The 13,768-nt window shown below is 39.5% G+C and overlaps 1 pseudogene; it reads right to left on the bottom strand.

The window, feature by feature from the left end:
* Positions 1 to 5,568: 5,568 nt before the first annotated feature.
* On the bottom strand, positions 5,569 to 10,425 carry LOC141444381 (uncharacterized; annotated as a pseudogene).
* Between the last annotated feature and the right edge of the window lie 3,343 nt (positions 10,426 to 13,768).

Here is a 13,768-nt window from a genome sequence, read left to right as displayed (position 1 = left end):
CGCAACACAGCCATTCAACAGGTGAGGCCATAGACTAGTATAGAAGTGCCTAATTTGTTTGGCGGCGTGTACAGTCGCCATCAGATAATTCGGAGCGGCCAAAGTGGTCAAAAATATCGGCACATGCACTTTATTAGTTCATGTTTCGATATTTTTGATCACCTTGGCCGCTCCCAAATATCTGACGGCGACTGTACCGTGTGCCAAATCGGTGTAATGTTGGTTTAACTACGGGTCGATCTCACGCGACTTTATCTCTGACTGATTACTTACTTATGTACTTTTGCCGTATTCTTTGGCTGCAATTATCCCTTGCTTGAATTAAACGAATGAATATGTATTGAATCATATTGTGATATTGCGTATTTATAAAGCTCATGTCACACTACCATGTTATGTCATCTAGTTTTTTCCGTGACTTTGTCCGCCTATAATTCATTTATCGCTAACCCGCGGGAACTATCCAATTTCCCGGGACAAAAACTATCCAATCCAATAACATCCATCCCAGGAACTCAAATTCAATTCAATTCAAATCATTTATTTCATGTAACAAAAGACACATAATATATTAGTAAATACATAACCTACACACATACATACTTATAACTAAAGAAATGTCAATTTTAGCTACCACTGTATTGAGCAGGCAGGGGAATGTAGTCCCGCACGGTGTAGCTTGACTGTCCAGTCGGGTTTGTCCGATATCATTTTTAGGATGGTGTTGGGACTGTCCCGCACCCGGCGCATCAAAGACGCAGCGCGCCCGCGCATGTTCGCCTGGAAACAATCGACGCGCGCCTCCGCAAACATCCCTGACGCGCTACAGAAGCGAGGCAGTCCCACCATCACCCGGATTGCGTTATTATATACCCTATATGCCCGTTGCGAACACCGAACCCAGAGGCTACAGGTATACAGGGAAGTGCAGAAAGCTCTAAAGAGAGTAATCCTTACCTCCCTGGAGCACCCCGATAACCTCCGAGCTATCATATTCGCACGCACCGACATGGCCCTCCGTTCCCGTTGGATGTCCATGTCATCCTTGAGGTCGGCCGCCACAACATGACCTAGGTAAAAGAAACAGAGAGTCAAAGAAACAGAATAACAGACACAGTTACTTTTCCGTTTATAATATTAGAGGTAGTAAGGATAAAGTGCAGCAGTTATTAGTAACTATTGAAATCCTCGGTTCCCTTACCAAACTTACCTGAAGTCTACTTGCATTTTTGTACAAATCTTGGTGTTTAGGGATTGTTTAGAACTGCCATCAACTATCTATAACTAGCTCAATGAATGAGCAGTAAGTATAACTCGTCATTTGGTAGGTGATATTTGCTGATAAAAAATCTCTGTGGGTTAGAGTTCGGTATCTATTTAAAAATTGTACCTAGAAAAAAATATTCTCTGAATTTGAATAAAACAGTGCTGAAAGTAAAATTCAAAGCACAAATCCGTGCATTCACAGCGCTCCATGGAACCGTAGACCCGGTAATCGAATTAAAGTCGAACTCTCATTGTCAAGTTTAATACAAACTCTCCGAATACGCTCTGTTTACTTCTTTGCCCCTTTGTCTCAGCCGTAACGAGCAGAAAAAGGGCCCATTCAGAACATCCCAACCTAATTACTCTACCCTCGGTTACAAAAGAGGGTTTGTAATTAACGATATTATGTCAAATAATTTGTTTGAGTCGACGTCTTACTCGGATCGGATTATTTGTATTCGGCCGTTTGTTTTTATAAAGCTATTCGTTGATTTGTTATTGGATCAAGGAATGTTAAAGAGATTTGGTTAAAGGGTTAATTGCGTCGGCAAAACAATTGATGGCGTACGAGTACATTAAGTTTTTACACAATATTATTTATTCAGCTGTCTTTGGAGAATTAATACTGTGTGATGATACCCTGCATGCTATCCTATTGCTAATGATATAATTAACTGCGGCAACTATTGAGTTAGTGACGAGCACCCGTACGTTTACCTTATGTTGTATTATTTTCTCGTATGTGGCCGCACATCATAATTATCAGTTATTTAGCGTTGGTAATAACCTGATTTCTGCGATAAGTATAGGTAAGGTACGCCGTTTAATATGGAAGTCATTTTCTTCACGTGCCTCTCCAACTAGTGAAGGATGGCCATCAGCTTCTGGAACTAGTCTCTATTCCGTGAAAGGCGGAATACCCCGGATACTCGCGATTTCTGTCCACTTCTACGTAGATTTTGCAGACCCATGACTTTTTTCTTTGCTCGACTCATCTTCTCCCAACAACCTTGTTCATTATAATTAATTACAAAAAGCTATATCTATCATGCCTAAGGAAATGACCGAGGTGTACCGGTTTGCGTCTCTATATGATAGTCAAGAGTTCCCGCTTCTGTCGAGCCCGATGCGAAATACTTTACATTAGTAACCTCAAAAATAGATCAAAGTGCACAAAGAATCTCTTGAGTGGTAAATGAGAAACGAAATATTAGATTTTCGGTTCTTTACCTCCTATAATGGCATTACGTGCCAAAAGTGTCGCCAAAGGTGGCATGTAGGTACGCGCCAACTAGACTACCGAGGATCCGTCTAACGAATCATACGGTGATGTTATGAAAATCTTTTTACAAGCTTTTATTTAGTTTCACCTGTCCCGCCCGATGTTTGTCATCAAATCTTGCAAATTAAATATGATCCGTTTCCTGGTTACCGATTGAGCTGAAATTTTGCAGACATGTGTAAATCGCGTGACAATAGGTAATCTGGTAGTAACATCCTGATAGTCCGGCCAGGGTCGTCTCCGCAGGACGGAACTCTTCAACGGTTAAGGGCACGACTTAAAATTTGGTATGCAAATGTAGTTTGGGTGACAATGCAAGTGTACAGTACAACAAAAAGTACAGTCAGCAAAAAAAGCTTGTACCTATTAAAAATGAAATTTTTACCAAAAACTTATTCGCCAAATAATCTCAGATTTCGTTGAAAAAGCGTACCTATACGTATTGCTAAAAAATATAATATTAGCATTTTTTCCATGAATACTCGGTACCTACTCTTAGGGATCAAACTTAATCAGTCTCATTGCAATTCTATTTCCACCACTGCTTAGCATGCTTATGTCAGTGTCAGATCACAGGCGCTACATGTCACGACACGTCCTATTAGCGGCGTCACCGTCGCTGGCCATCCGTCATGCTAACAATGCATTTGTCTATTATTCACCCTAATTGGATTAATACAATCAGCTGCCTTTGCAATAATGTTTTGACTAATCGGTTTATATGATTACGCGTCGTGTTAGTTTGAAGGACGCGTTTATTAATATGTGTCTCGTTATTGTGGAAAATGGTGTTTGACCACTTCTAAATTTGCCATAATTTCGAAAAATAATGAAGACATAGCCAGTTAAAAGCCCCGTTTGACGTCACGCCGTGCAGCATTTTTAACGCGGCGTCACGGGCCCCACTCCCGAACACGCTTCATTTTTGTAATTTTTTTGTATGATTAAAAAAAAACCTTGTCTTATATTCTTTGTTAATATAAGTGACGTAAATACTTACTAATAATATTTCATATTTATGTTTTTTTAATGCTCTCGCCATATTTTTTTTCACGGACTCCGTATTAAAATATATGTATATACACATACCCACATACATTGTGTATATATGTATACAGTCATATATTTATTGTAAAGAAATAGAGAAACACAATTCCCTACCCTAACCCTGACCCTATGTTACTCCCACAGTTATGAGAAATCTATACCTACTTCACATGTTAATATCCGTCTAGCTGTTTTGGCTGCAATGATGATCAGGGAAATAGACATGTACATACATACGCTCAAAAAACATAACTCCTTCAGGTAGTCCGGTAAAAAAACCAAGCACTGCTGTAGAGGGAACCCATTTCCCAGCACACATGGTAACCCTGGCTCGGTGGCAATCCCAATTCATTAGTGCGATTGGATAGCCCGCGTCATTTGCGTCGTGTCAGTCGCGAGTGATTAGCGACGTGATTGCGCATTGATCGCCGCACCGGCTGTTTGCGTGTCACGCTGTTTACCGTGACGGGTCACGGTGGCCCGTGTTGAGAAAACACATGTCCGAGTAAACACCGGGCGGGAAATTTAAAGAAATCCGTAGAAGTATTAGAGATCGGTTACACACGGTAAGTTAATTCTAGTCATAATGACGAAAGAATTATCCTGGAACCTTTATGGACAGACTGTGGGTCCGGACTGGTGAAAATTCATTAACCGACTTTCAAAAGAGGTTCTACGTTCCCATGTTTGTATTTTTTATTATGTAAGTTCCCCGATTTTTCAGTCAGTTGTGGACCAATCTTCAAAATTCTTTTTTTATTCGAAAGAGTACTTTTCTGAAGTGGTCCCTTTGTCACCAAGTCAAGATCTGGTGATGGAATCCTAGGGAAATCGAGGGCAAGCCTCACATTGTATAGGCACACCTATGGCGATTTTGGCATTAAGATAAGCATTATCAGTATCATTTGGTAAACTGAACCTGATGAAAAAGAATGGAACTCGTCAAAGCTTACGTACGTCTATAAATAATCATGATTAATATAGGTAGATAAGCGACTAACAAGAAGCTTTAAGTTAATGATTCTTTCGAACTGATCTGTAGCTGAAGCCGAAAGGTAGGCAACGGAACTCTGTTATAAAACAACGTAACTGAGCCATGTTTGGGCTTTATGGAATCGTTGTGAGATGTACTTTGGCTACAAACCATTAAAAAGTGAAAAATAAAGATTTTTTAAGTAAAACCGACTACAAAAATTAAAAAATAACAAAAAATGGAACCGACTACAAAAACATATTTTTCTAGGCACCTACTAGCTCGAAGTCGGTGACTTGCACGACCCAGCGGAAGGGATTAAAACCCATAGTATGTAGGTAAGTTAGACGACTATTGTTCCACTCCTGCTGGCTTGTGCTGAGGCACCGACTTCGAGCTAGTAGGTGCCTAGAAAAATATTTTTAAGGTTTTTGTAGTCGGTTCCATTTTTTGTTATTTTTTATTTTTTTTGTAGTCGGTTTTACTTTTTTTCATATCATTTTCTTTCAGATGACTCGCATGTTCGTTTGCTTCCCTCTCATAAAAAAAAAACGTGTTTTAAATGACATTCGTCCGTGTGTTGTGTGGATGACAGAAAACCAGAATTATGGACTCTATTGAATACCGCATAGTAAGCAATGCAGAAAATAGTACAAGAGAAAAAATCACAAGACAAGCAATGGGCGGGATATCGCTATAATTAGTGATCTCTCTAACCAACCAACAATCTTAACAAATATTAGGTACATTTTACTTTAGGATCTTCGCCGTCAGCGTAAATTTTATCAGTAAACTGCTGATTTCCAGTGGTTTCTTATAAATAGAAAAGTCTTGAAACTTGATTACTTACACTACTTCTACTACTTACAAAAGAAAATTATGTCAGGAAACTTTGATCTCGTTTCAGAGAATGAGCATAGTGTAACATTTCAATACAAAAAAACAGCCAGGTACATGTCGGCCCACGCGCAGAGTCCTCGTTTTATAAGAAAGAAAGAAAGAAAGAAAGAAAAAGTTTAATCGACAAACTTGTAGGTAGCATACATCAGGTACTTATAATTAATGTTTAATTAAGGTCTACTTAAAGCTAGCCGAAAGGGCTGGCAGCTCAGCAATGCTGAGGTACGGAACCACAGCGCTGATTTTCAGCTGCAGCCAAATAGGGAAAAAAAAAAAAATTAAAATATGTTATACATATATGTTGTACATTATGGCCGTCTGACGGAGATTCTGCAAAGGGATAAGTTAGCCTTTGACATGTTATGTATCTCATTATTTGACAATGGAATTATTTCTACTTCTTTATATAGGTATTTCACTTATTTCTAAATGTTTACATGATACATGGTGATACTATACAATTACAATATCGCCAATTAACTGACGCTTTAGCATATGATCCTTTAATTTTAGCTTAAAACTAGCAAAAGAGAGCGCAGTAGAGCGCAGTGGGGGCGGGAGATTGTTCCAGATTTTGGATGCGACGTATTTAAAACTTCCACGGAATGCATTTGTGTGGTGAGTATGAACGGAAAGTCGACATAAACGAGTACAGGGAGACCAGGTGATTTTTTCTAAAAGGTAGGGAGGTTTGCGGTGCTTAATAATACCGAAAAGCAGAGTACTGAGATGAATATAACGTCGTGAGGACATATTTAAAATCTTAGCACGATTTATATATGGTGATACATGTGCTCTAGAAGGAATGTTGAAACAAAACCTTGCACATGCATTTTGTACTCTTTGTATTAAAGCTTTAGTTTTAGAAAGAAGACGTGGACCATAAACAGTATCAGCATAATTAAATTTAGACAAGATAAGAGATTCGACTAATTTGATGCGCAATTCAGTAGTAAGATAGTCCCGCACTCTGTACAGCACCTTCAAACGATAGAAACAATTTCGGGTGACCTCCATAATGTGAGATTCGAAACGCATTTCAGAATCCATTTTCAGACCTAAATTGCGCACTTGGTCAGTCTTTTCTATTACCTCACCATTAATGGTGATTTGAGGATTTTTAGAGTTGATTTTATTGACTTGGTGCTTTGAACCCATGACAATGTACTTTGACTTGATAGGATTTAACGTAAGTGAGTTACGCACGGACCATTCACTTATTCTTGACAGGTCTTGATTTATTTGATCTACAGCTGATTTTACATCGTTCGGTTTGAAAGATAAGTACAGTTGCACGTCATCAGCGTACAAATGAAAACGACAATTTTTGATACATTTTACAATATCTGAAATATATAAGATAAACAATAACGGTCCCAGTATAGAGCCCTGGGGAACTCCATTTGAAACCGGTTTGACAGAGGAGGAGGACTCAGAACCGTCGCTCTTAATTAGTTTGACAAATTGGGCACGGTTACTTAAATAGCTGTCGAACCACTTTACTGTCTTTTCGTCAAAACCGTAATAGGCTAGCTTGGATAAGAGTAGCGGTAAGTTTATCGTGTCAAACGCACGGGAAAAATCGAGTAAAACGAGTATAGTGCCCATACCACTATCCTGAGCCTCCAAAATGTTACCTGCAACATCGAGCAATGCCGTGGCTGTACTGCGATTCCTCCTGAAACCCGATTGGACATGTGGAAGAAGCCCGTTGGATTCGAGATAATCAGTGAGCTGCAAGCAAACAGCTTTTTCTAGAACTTTTGACAGGCAAGGCAGGACACTGATAGGTCTTAGATCCTTAAGGGAAGTTGGATTGGAACATTTCGGTAAAGGACGAACAACAGCAGTCTTCCAGAGGTCAGGAAAAGTGGATGAAACTATAGAAGTATTTACAAGTGATACAAAAATATCTATGGTATGAGGCAGTGTTAAAATAATCATGTCCAAAGAGATCATATCGACCCCCTGACAGTTAGTTTTAATACCACTAATTATTTTGGATATAAGAGTAGGACTCACTTCTTTAAGACTGAAAGTTGAAGTTCCAAACCTATGGTATTCATAATAAGTTAATAAGGAAATGTCAGTGTGTTTAGAGTTAGGTATGTTAAGAAAATGATTATTTATATCTTCAGGCGAACAAAGTTTAGGCGGTAATTCAGTTTTTTGTTTTGGAGGTAGGACATTTAATTTAAGGTTCTTCCACAGCGTGACGGGAGTTTTAATGTGTCCGTTAATATGATAGTTAAAGTATGCTTTCTTTTCATTATGAATAGCCGAATTAACAAGTCTTTTAAAATCTTTATAATACTCTCGGTGTGAATCACTTTTGGTTTTACAATACTTAGTATGGGCCGCGTTCCTACACCTTATCATGAGTTTAACGTTATCAGTTATCCAGGGGTAAGAGCGAGACTTAATTAACATTGATTTGACAGGTGCATGTAGGTCAAAAATATACATAATACAGTTGTTTATAGAGTAAACCATATTGTTAATATCATTAAGAGCTATAATATCATGCCAAGGTAAAGCTTTCAAGTCATTGTTAAATATTTCAGGGTCAATGTCCTTTAATGGTCTAAATTTAATATGCTGAGGTAAAATTTTCAGTTTTTTAAAATTGAGAGTACAAGTAACAAGTGCATGATTAGATAATTTTTGGCCTATAATTTCAGTAGTTACACATCTAACTTTGGCATCAGTACAAATTATATCTATGAGCGTTTCACTCTGTGTTAGTTCAGTAAAGTGCGTTGGAGTATTAACAACTTGTTCTAAACTTAAAATATTAATGAAATTTAGTAATTTAGTTGAGTTTAATGAATCGTTAAGGAGGTCAATGTTGAAGTCACCCATCAATATAACATTGTCATAGCTAGAAAATGAATTTACAGAGTCCAATAGGGCATTTAAAAATATATCAACATTCAGCCAGGGCGGCCTATATGCTGTACCAATAATAGTTTTGATGCCATTTATGCTTAATTTCAGCCACATTTGCTCCACTTGTGGGCAGACAGGGTGTTCACAGGCACGGGCATATATGCCCTTTTTAACATAAAAAGCTAAACCACCGCCACGGCCACCGCACACTGTAACTGGTCGTGGTGAGCTACGAATAGTGTAGCCTGGTATGGACGGAGCTTTGTTTTCTTCATTGGGTCGTAACCATGTTTCATTTATAGCTAAAATATCAATTGAATGCTGAGTCACTGCAACTATCAATTCGTCATGATTAGTTCCAAGAGAACCGGCATTATATAATCCAACTTTAAAAAATTTTAGGGCAACCATTGGAAGACAAATATATAAAATAAGTAACATGACAAATAGATAGTCCAATCCTTACTGCAGAAAGTTGATTTTACTTTGAGTTGAGTAGCTATTATTGTAAGTGAGAGTTGTAGTTTACACAAGTTACCGGAGTACAGAGAAGCAGAACATATGTGAACATAAAAGTATTTTTTGTCAGAAAATAATGATGTGTACTTAATCAAGTAAAAATAACAAGGAAATAATTCTTTGAAACCTTTTAAACTATTACAGTAAAAAACATATAAACATTTGAGGCTTAAACAGTATATAGACTCCTTCACACAGTTGTACATATCTCTTATGACCAGAGAGTAGATTCCATGGTGTTGAGAAATGCACAAATGTAGATAATATATAGTAACAAACAAACATATATTGTGAGCTACAGTTTCATTTCTAACCACAAGTAGAGCAAACATGATCACATACCAAAAAGTTTGGTTAGGTCAATTTCAGAACGCAGGCGGTGACGGGGTGAGCCATGCTCCTTGCGGACGTAGATGTTTCCATCCGGGTCCAGACATATTTCCAGTTCCTGCTAGAAGCCTCTACACGCGCTTTGTAGAAGAGTATCCTGTTTGCTTTAGTCAGCCGCTCGTTGATGTAAAATGTAGTCACAGCCGAGGTGATGCCCTCAGTGGTGGCGCCGCGGCGCACTCTCGCAGCAGCCAGCAAGCGGTCACGCTCGGCGCGGCGAGCCAGTCGCACGACGAGCGGTCTAGGGCGCGGGGCGCCGCCGCCGCCCTCACGTGCCACTCGCAATGGGCCTGCGCGCTCCGCGCTCACTATGTCACGTTCCTCCAACTGCACGCCTAGCTTGATAAAAATACTGAGCGCAAGGTGCATGGCACTCTCATTCTTCCCCTCAGGTACACCTGCCACTTCTACGTCGTTTTGTAACAGGTCTTGGTCACGGTCATTGATGTCCTGCATCAAGCTTGCAATTTTCTCTTCGAAAATAGAGGCATCCGGTAACACATTGGCAGGTTGCTGACGTTCAATTGCCTCCACGCGTTCAGAGAGGTCGTCCACCCTTTGATTGCACAGGTTCACAGCCGTCGAGAGTCCCGAAATGGTGCTCCTGAACTCCAGCATGTCCGCACGGGCTGCCTTCACTTCCTCGCGGAGTAGACGCATTTCGGAGAGAAGTTCTATTGCTGGGGCAGCAGAAGATGTATTTTGGGCCAAGTTGGGAGAACTCGCGCTCTGGGTGTTTAGTTTGGAACGGCTTCGTGTGCCTATATCGTGAGCAATATCACTTCCTTGTGTAGTAACCGATTTGGTATTGTCGACTTCTCTACAAACTTTACACTTCCAGCTTTCCCTGTGCTCGATGCTCATAATATTGTAGAAACGTTTCTCGCTGACATTTGCACAAATGAGATCAAAGTGATTATTGCATAGACTACACTTGAGAAATCGTCGGCTGTCAATTGTATGTGAGCATCCATTACAGGTGAGAGTCGAGGCACTTTTTGGAGTCATCTCCGAATAGTTTACCTATGAGCCACAGGAATTTGTACGAACACTGTGAAAGTTTTACAAACAATAAAGGCACTTGTTTTTGAAACAATTGTTACGTTTTAACACTTAAAAGCTTAATAATATTCATAAATGCACAGAGCAACACGCGTCATTGAGCAGCCATTTTTTTTTTTCGCCTTATTTTAAATTTTATAAAGCCTTCATTGCTGTGGTATTTTTCTTTTTAAGAACGTGATACATATACATTTATTTATACTGTACTAGCTTTTGCCCGCCGCCGTGGTGGCCTAGTGGTTTGACCTATCGCCTCTCAAACAAAGGGTCGTGGGTTCAAACCCCGGCTCGCACCTCTGAGTTTTTCGAAATTCATGTGCGGAATTACATTTGAAATTACCACGAGCTTTGCGGTGAAGGAAAACATCGTGAGGAAACCTGCACTATCCTGCGAAGCAATTCAATGGTGCGTGTGAAGTTCCCAATCTGCACTGGGCCCGCGTGGGAACTATGGCCCAAGCCCTCTTGTTCTGAGAGGAGGCCTGTGCCCAGCAGTGGGACGTATATAAGCTGGGATGGTAGCTTTTGCCCGCGGCTCCGCCCGCGTGGTATTCGGTTATCGCGCGCTGTTCCCTCGGGAACTGTACATTTTTCCGGGATTAAAAGTAGCCTATGTCACTCTCGGGCCCATAAACTATCTCTGTGCCAAAAATCACGTCGATCCGTCGCTCCTTTACGGCGTGAAACACACTTTCGCATTTATAATATTAGTGTGGATTGTTTTCATAATACAAGTCTAAGCACCTACTTTCGAATTCAATAATCAACTCTATTTAAGTTAAATGTGACTGAACAAACCCGTGGAATATAAAACAAAACAAACTGCGCCCACCTGGTACGAGCGCAAAATCGACAGGCCGCCATAACTAAGAATTAATACCCCCGTTCAATTTAACGCCACTGTCACCTATTAAATCCCCGTATCTTAATCCTTTAACCCTGCCGAAAATATGAGGTAGTTGCAATAAAAAATGGCAGTAAAGTTATAACAGAGCGCGCGGGAGCAGTAAAACTGTCGAAGTCAATGACCAGTGTATGCCGGTGCGATCGGTTTACTGGGAAACAATCATTTTGCGCAAACACTTTGTTTTTAACGAATGGTCTGCATTAATATTGCACAAGGGTGAGTTATAGGAGTACGCGTACCAATATTAAGAGTAATTGAATTTTAATAGGTACATATTTGCTAAAAAGTCACATGTTCATTTTCTTTTCATACATTATTGTACTTTTTTATTGTACTTTTACTGTAATACATTATTGTACCTATGGGTCGAGCTCAAACAGTTGGACAACATTCCGTCTTACAACATATAATCTCACTAATATTACAAATGGGAAAGGTTAGATGTTTGTTAATCTGTGATCTAAAAGCGGTTCCACAATTAGAATGAAATTCGACAGACATAAATAGTTTATTACCGGGATTAACACTAGGATATTTTTATTCCGAAAAATTGCATAAGTAGTTCCTGCAGGATTGCAATTAACAAATTCTTCGCAAACGACATCGTGGGCAACAGCTCAATCAGGTGGTAGATTTTTTTGACATTCATAAGTGCTTGTTATAGCCTAAATTGAATAAAGATATTTTGACTGACTTTGACTTTGAACTCTACCCGTATCTGAAAGATCAATACTCGTAATAATAATTCTTGAGTAAATGCCGTCAAAATAAATCATTTATCATTTCAAAGGGGTATATAACTAGAATCTTGGCGTAGAACGTATACTAAGGTACTGGCCGTATATTCTCCAAAACCAGGTGCGGTTGGGGCTCACATGAGCATTAATAATGATAAATTCGAGTCATTAATTCGGCAGGATTAGTCGCGGAGGCCGCGTGTGCGCCGCCGATAACCAAATATTAACTCAATTAGTGCGAGGCGACGCATTCAAATGCCTGCTAATCCTTCGAGAGGACACTGGCTCTATGAGCGCTCTTGCTGGTTGAAATTAGACTGCGAGAAACCATTTATATTATAAGCAGTGACTATCAAAAATGGCACTCCAATTTATAACAATGACGAAATACCTTTAGCTATGTTTAATTCAGTGCATTCATAGAGATTTCATACAAAACTTTATTCGAAATTATTTGATCACGCTCCGTACGGTCGTATGCCCTATTACATATCCCTTAAAGGGATAAGTCCGCCTTTGTACAAGTATCTCAAAGTTTATCAATTGTATTTTGTTCATTTTCTTTTGTACAATAAAGAGTTTACATTCATGCATACATATCCCCTAATAATATTATATTATATTAGGTACTTAGTGTAAAAATAGCTCGAATTCTCTATCCCTTTGGTAAAAATACCAGCATATCAGCTAGAAAGCGTCCCCCGCTGGACATAATCATTACTTCCTACACATTTTTTCTTTTCTATCTTTCAGAATTGAAAAAAAGGTGCTAATTACGCTGTTGGGTCGGTTTCCACGTTTAGCAGTCAAAGTTCTACACGCACTTTTGTTCTACCTACATAATATGCCTGTATTAAATTATATTGACCCGAATAACTCACGTCTTAAATCGAGCAGTGCGCGTGTTGCAGCAGCCGCCGAGTTGCGTTGCTCCTAAGAGGAAGGGCTACGGATTAGCCCGAAACATGTCGAGCTGACGTGAGTTATCCTGGTCAATATATTTAATATGAATGAGCCTCACGGTAGTTTTATGTTCATAATATGCCAGTGCTAGTAACAATGCAACTTGTCTTACGTCAATTTCATTAAACGTCGCGTCAGCATAATGACGTCACGCACGACAGCGGTAATTAACGACTGATCAGTGCGCAATTAGCCGAATAATCAACCACGGCAGCTGACGACCACGACTTGAGGAGGTAACGTGATGCCCGCAACAACTAACTATCTACTATTGGAATATAGTTATTAGTACTTCCAGGGGCTGGTAAGTAACACGCCTTTGTTTAAGGTCAAATTGTGTCATCAATTTGAAACTAACTTTCCAATTACGACACGAAGCTGCAAACGTATCTCAAAACTGGCATGCCAGCCAGTAAAATAATTTTTGGTGATTTTATTAGATATATACCATCCACCTCCATTTTAGACTTTGAGAGAAATTCTTTACCTTGGTAACTTTCCGAATTTCTGTGTTTTCTTACTCTATCTCTCAGTTTTATATTTGTGAGATACTCTTACGGTGACAGTCGATGGACAATCAACATCACAAAATGGAAAAGACCGCTTGGCGCGAGAAATATCCTTAATCCTTATTTAATCCTTAACCTTTTTAAAGGTCTCGGTGTAGCAAAGTAAATATTTTAGTTCATTGATGCAACGTTATCGTACAGGGGCCCTACCACGCTCTCTTAATGCGATTCAGTTTAGGCTCTAAACTGAACTGCATCGCTATTTCGTACCACGACGTTACTTTTGCGATTCAGTTCAAGCACGGTTCAGCGACAGCGATACAG

Source organism: Choristoneura fumiferana, chromosome 2, assembly GCF_025370935.1.
Source record: "Choristoneura fumiferana chromosome 2, NRCan_CFum_1, whole genome shotgun sequence".
Taxonomy (NCBI): Eukaryota; Metazoa; Arthropoda; class Insecta; order Lepidoptera; family Tortricidae; genus Choristoneura; species Choristoneura fumiferana.
This window is presented reverse-complemented; position numbering and strand designations above follow the sequence as displayed.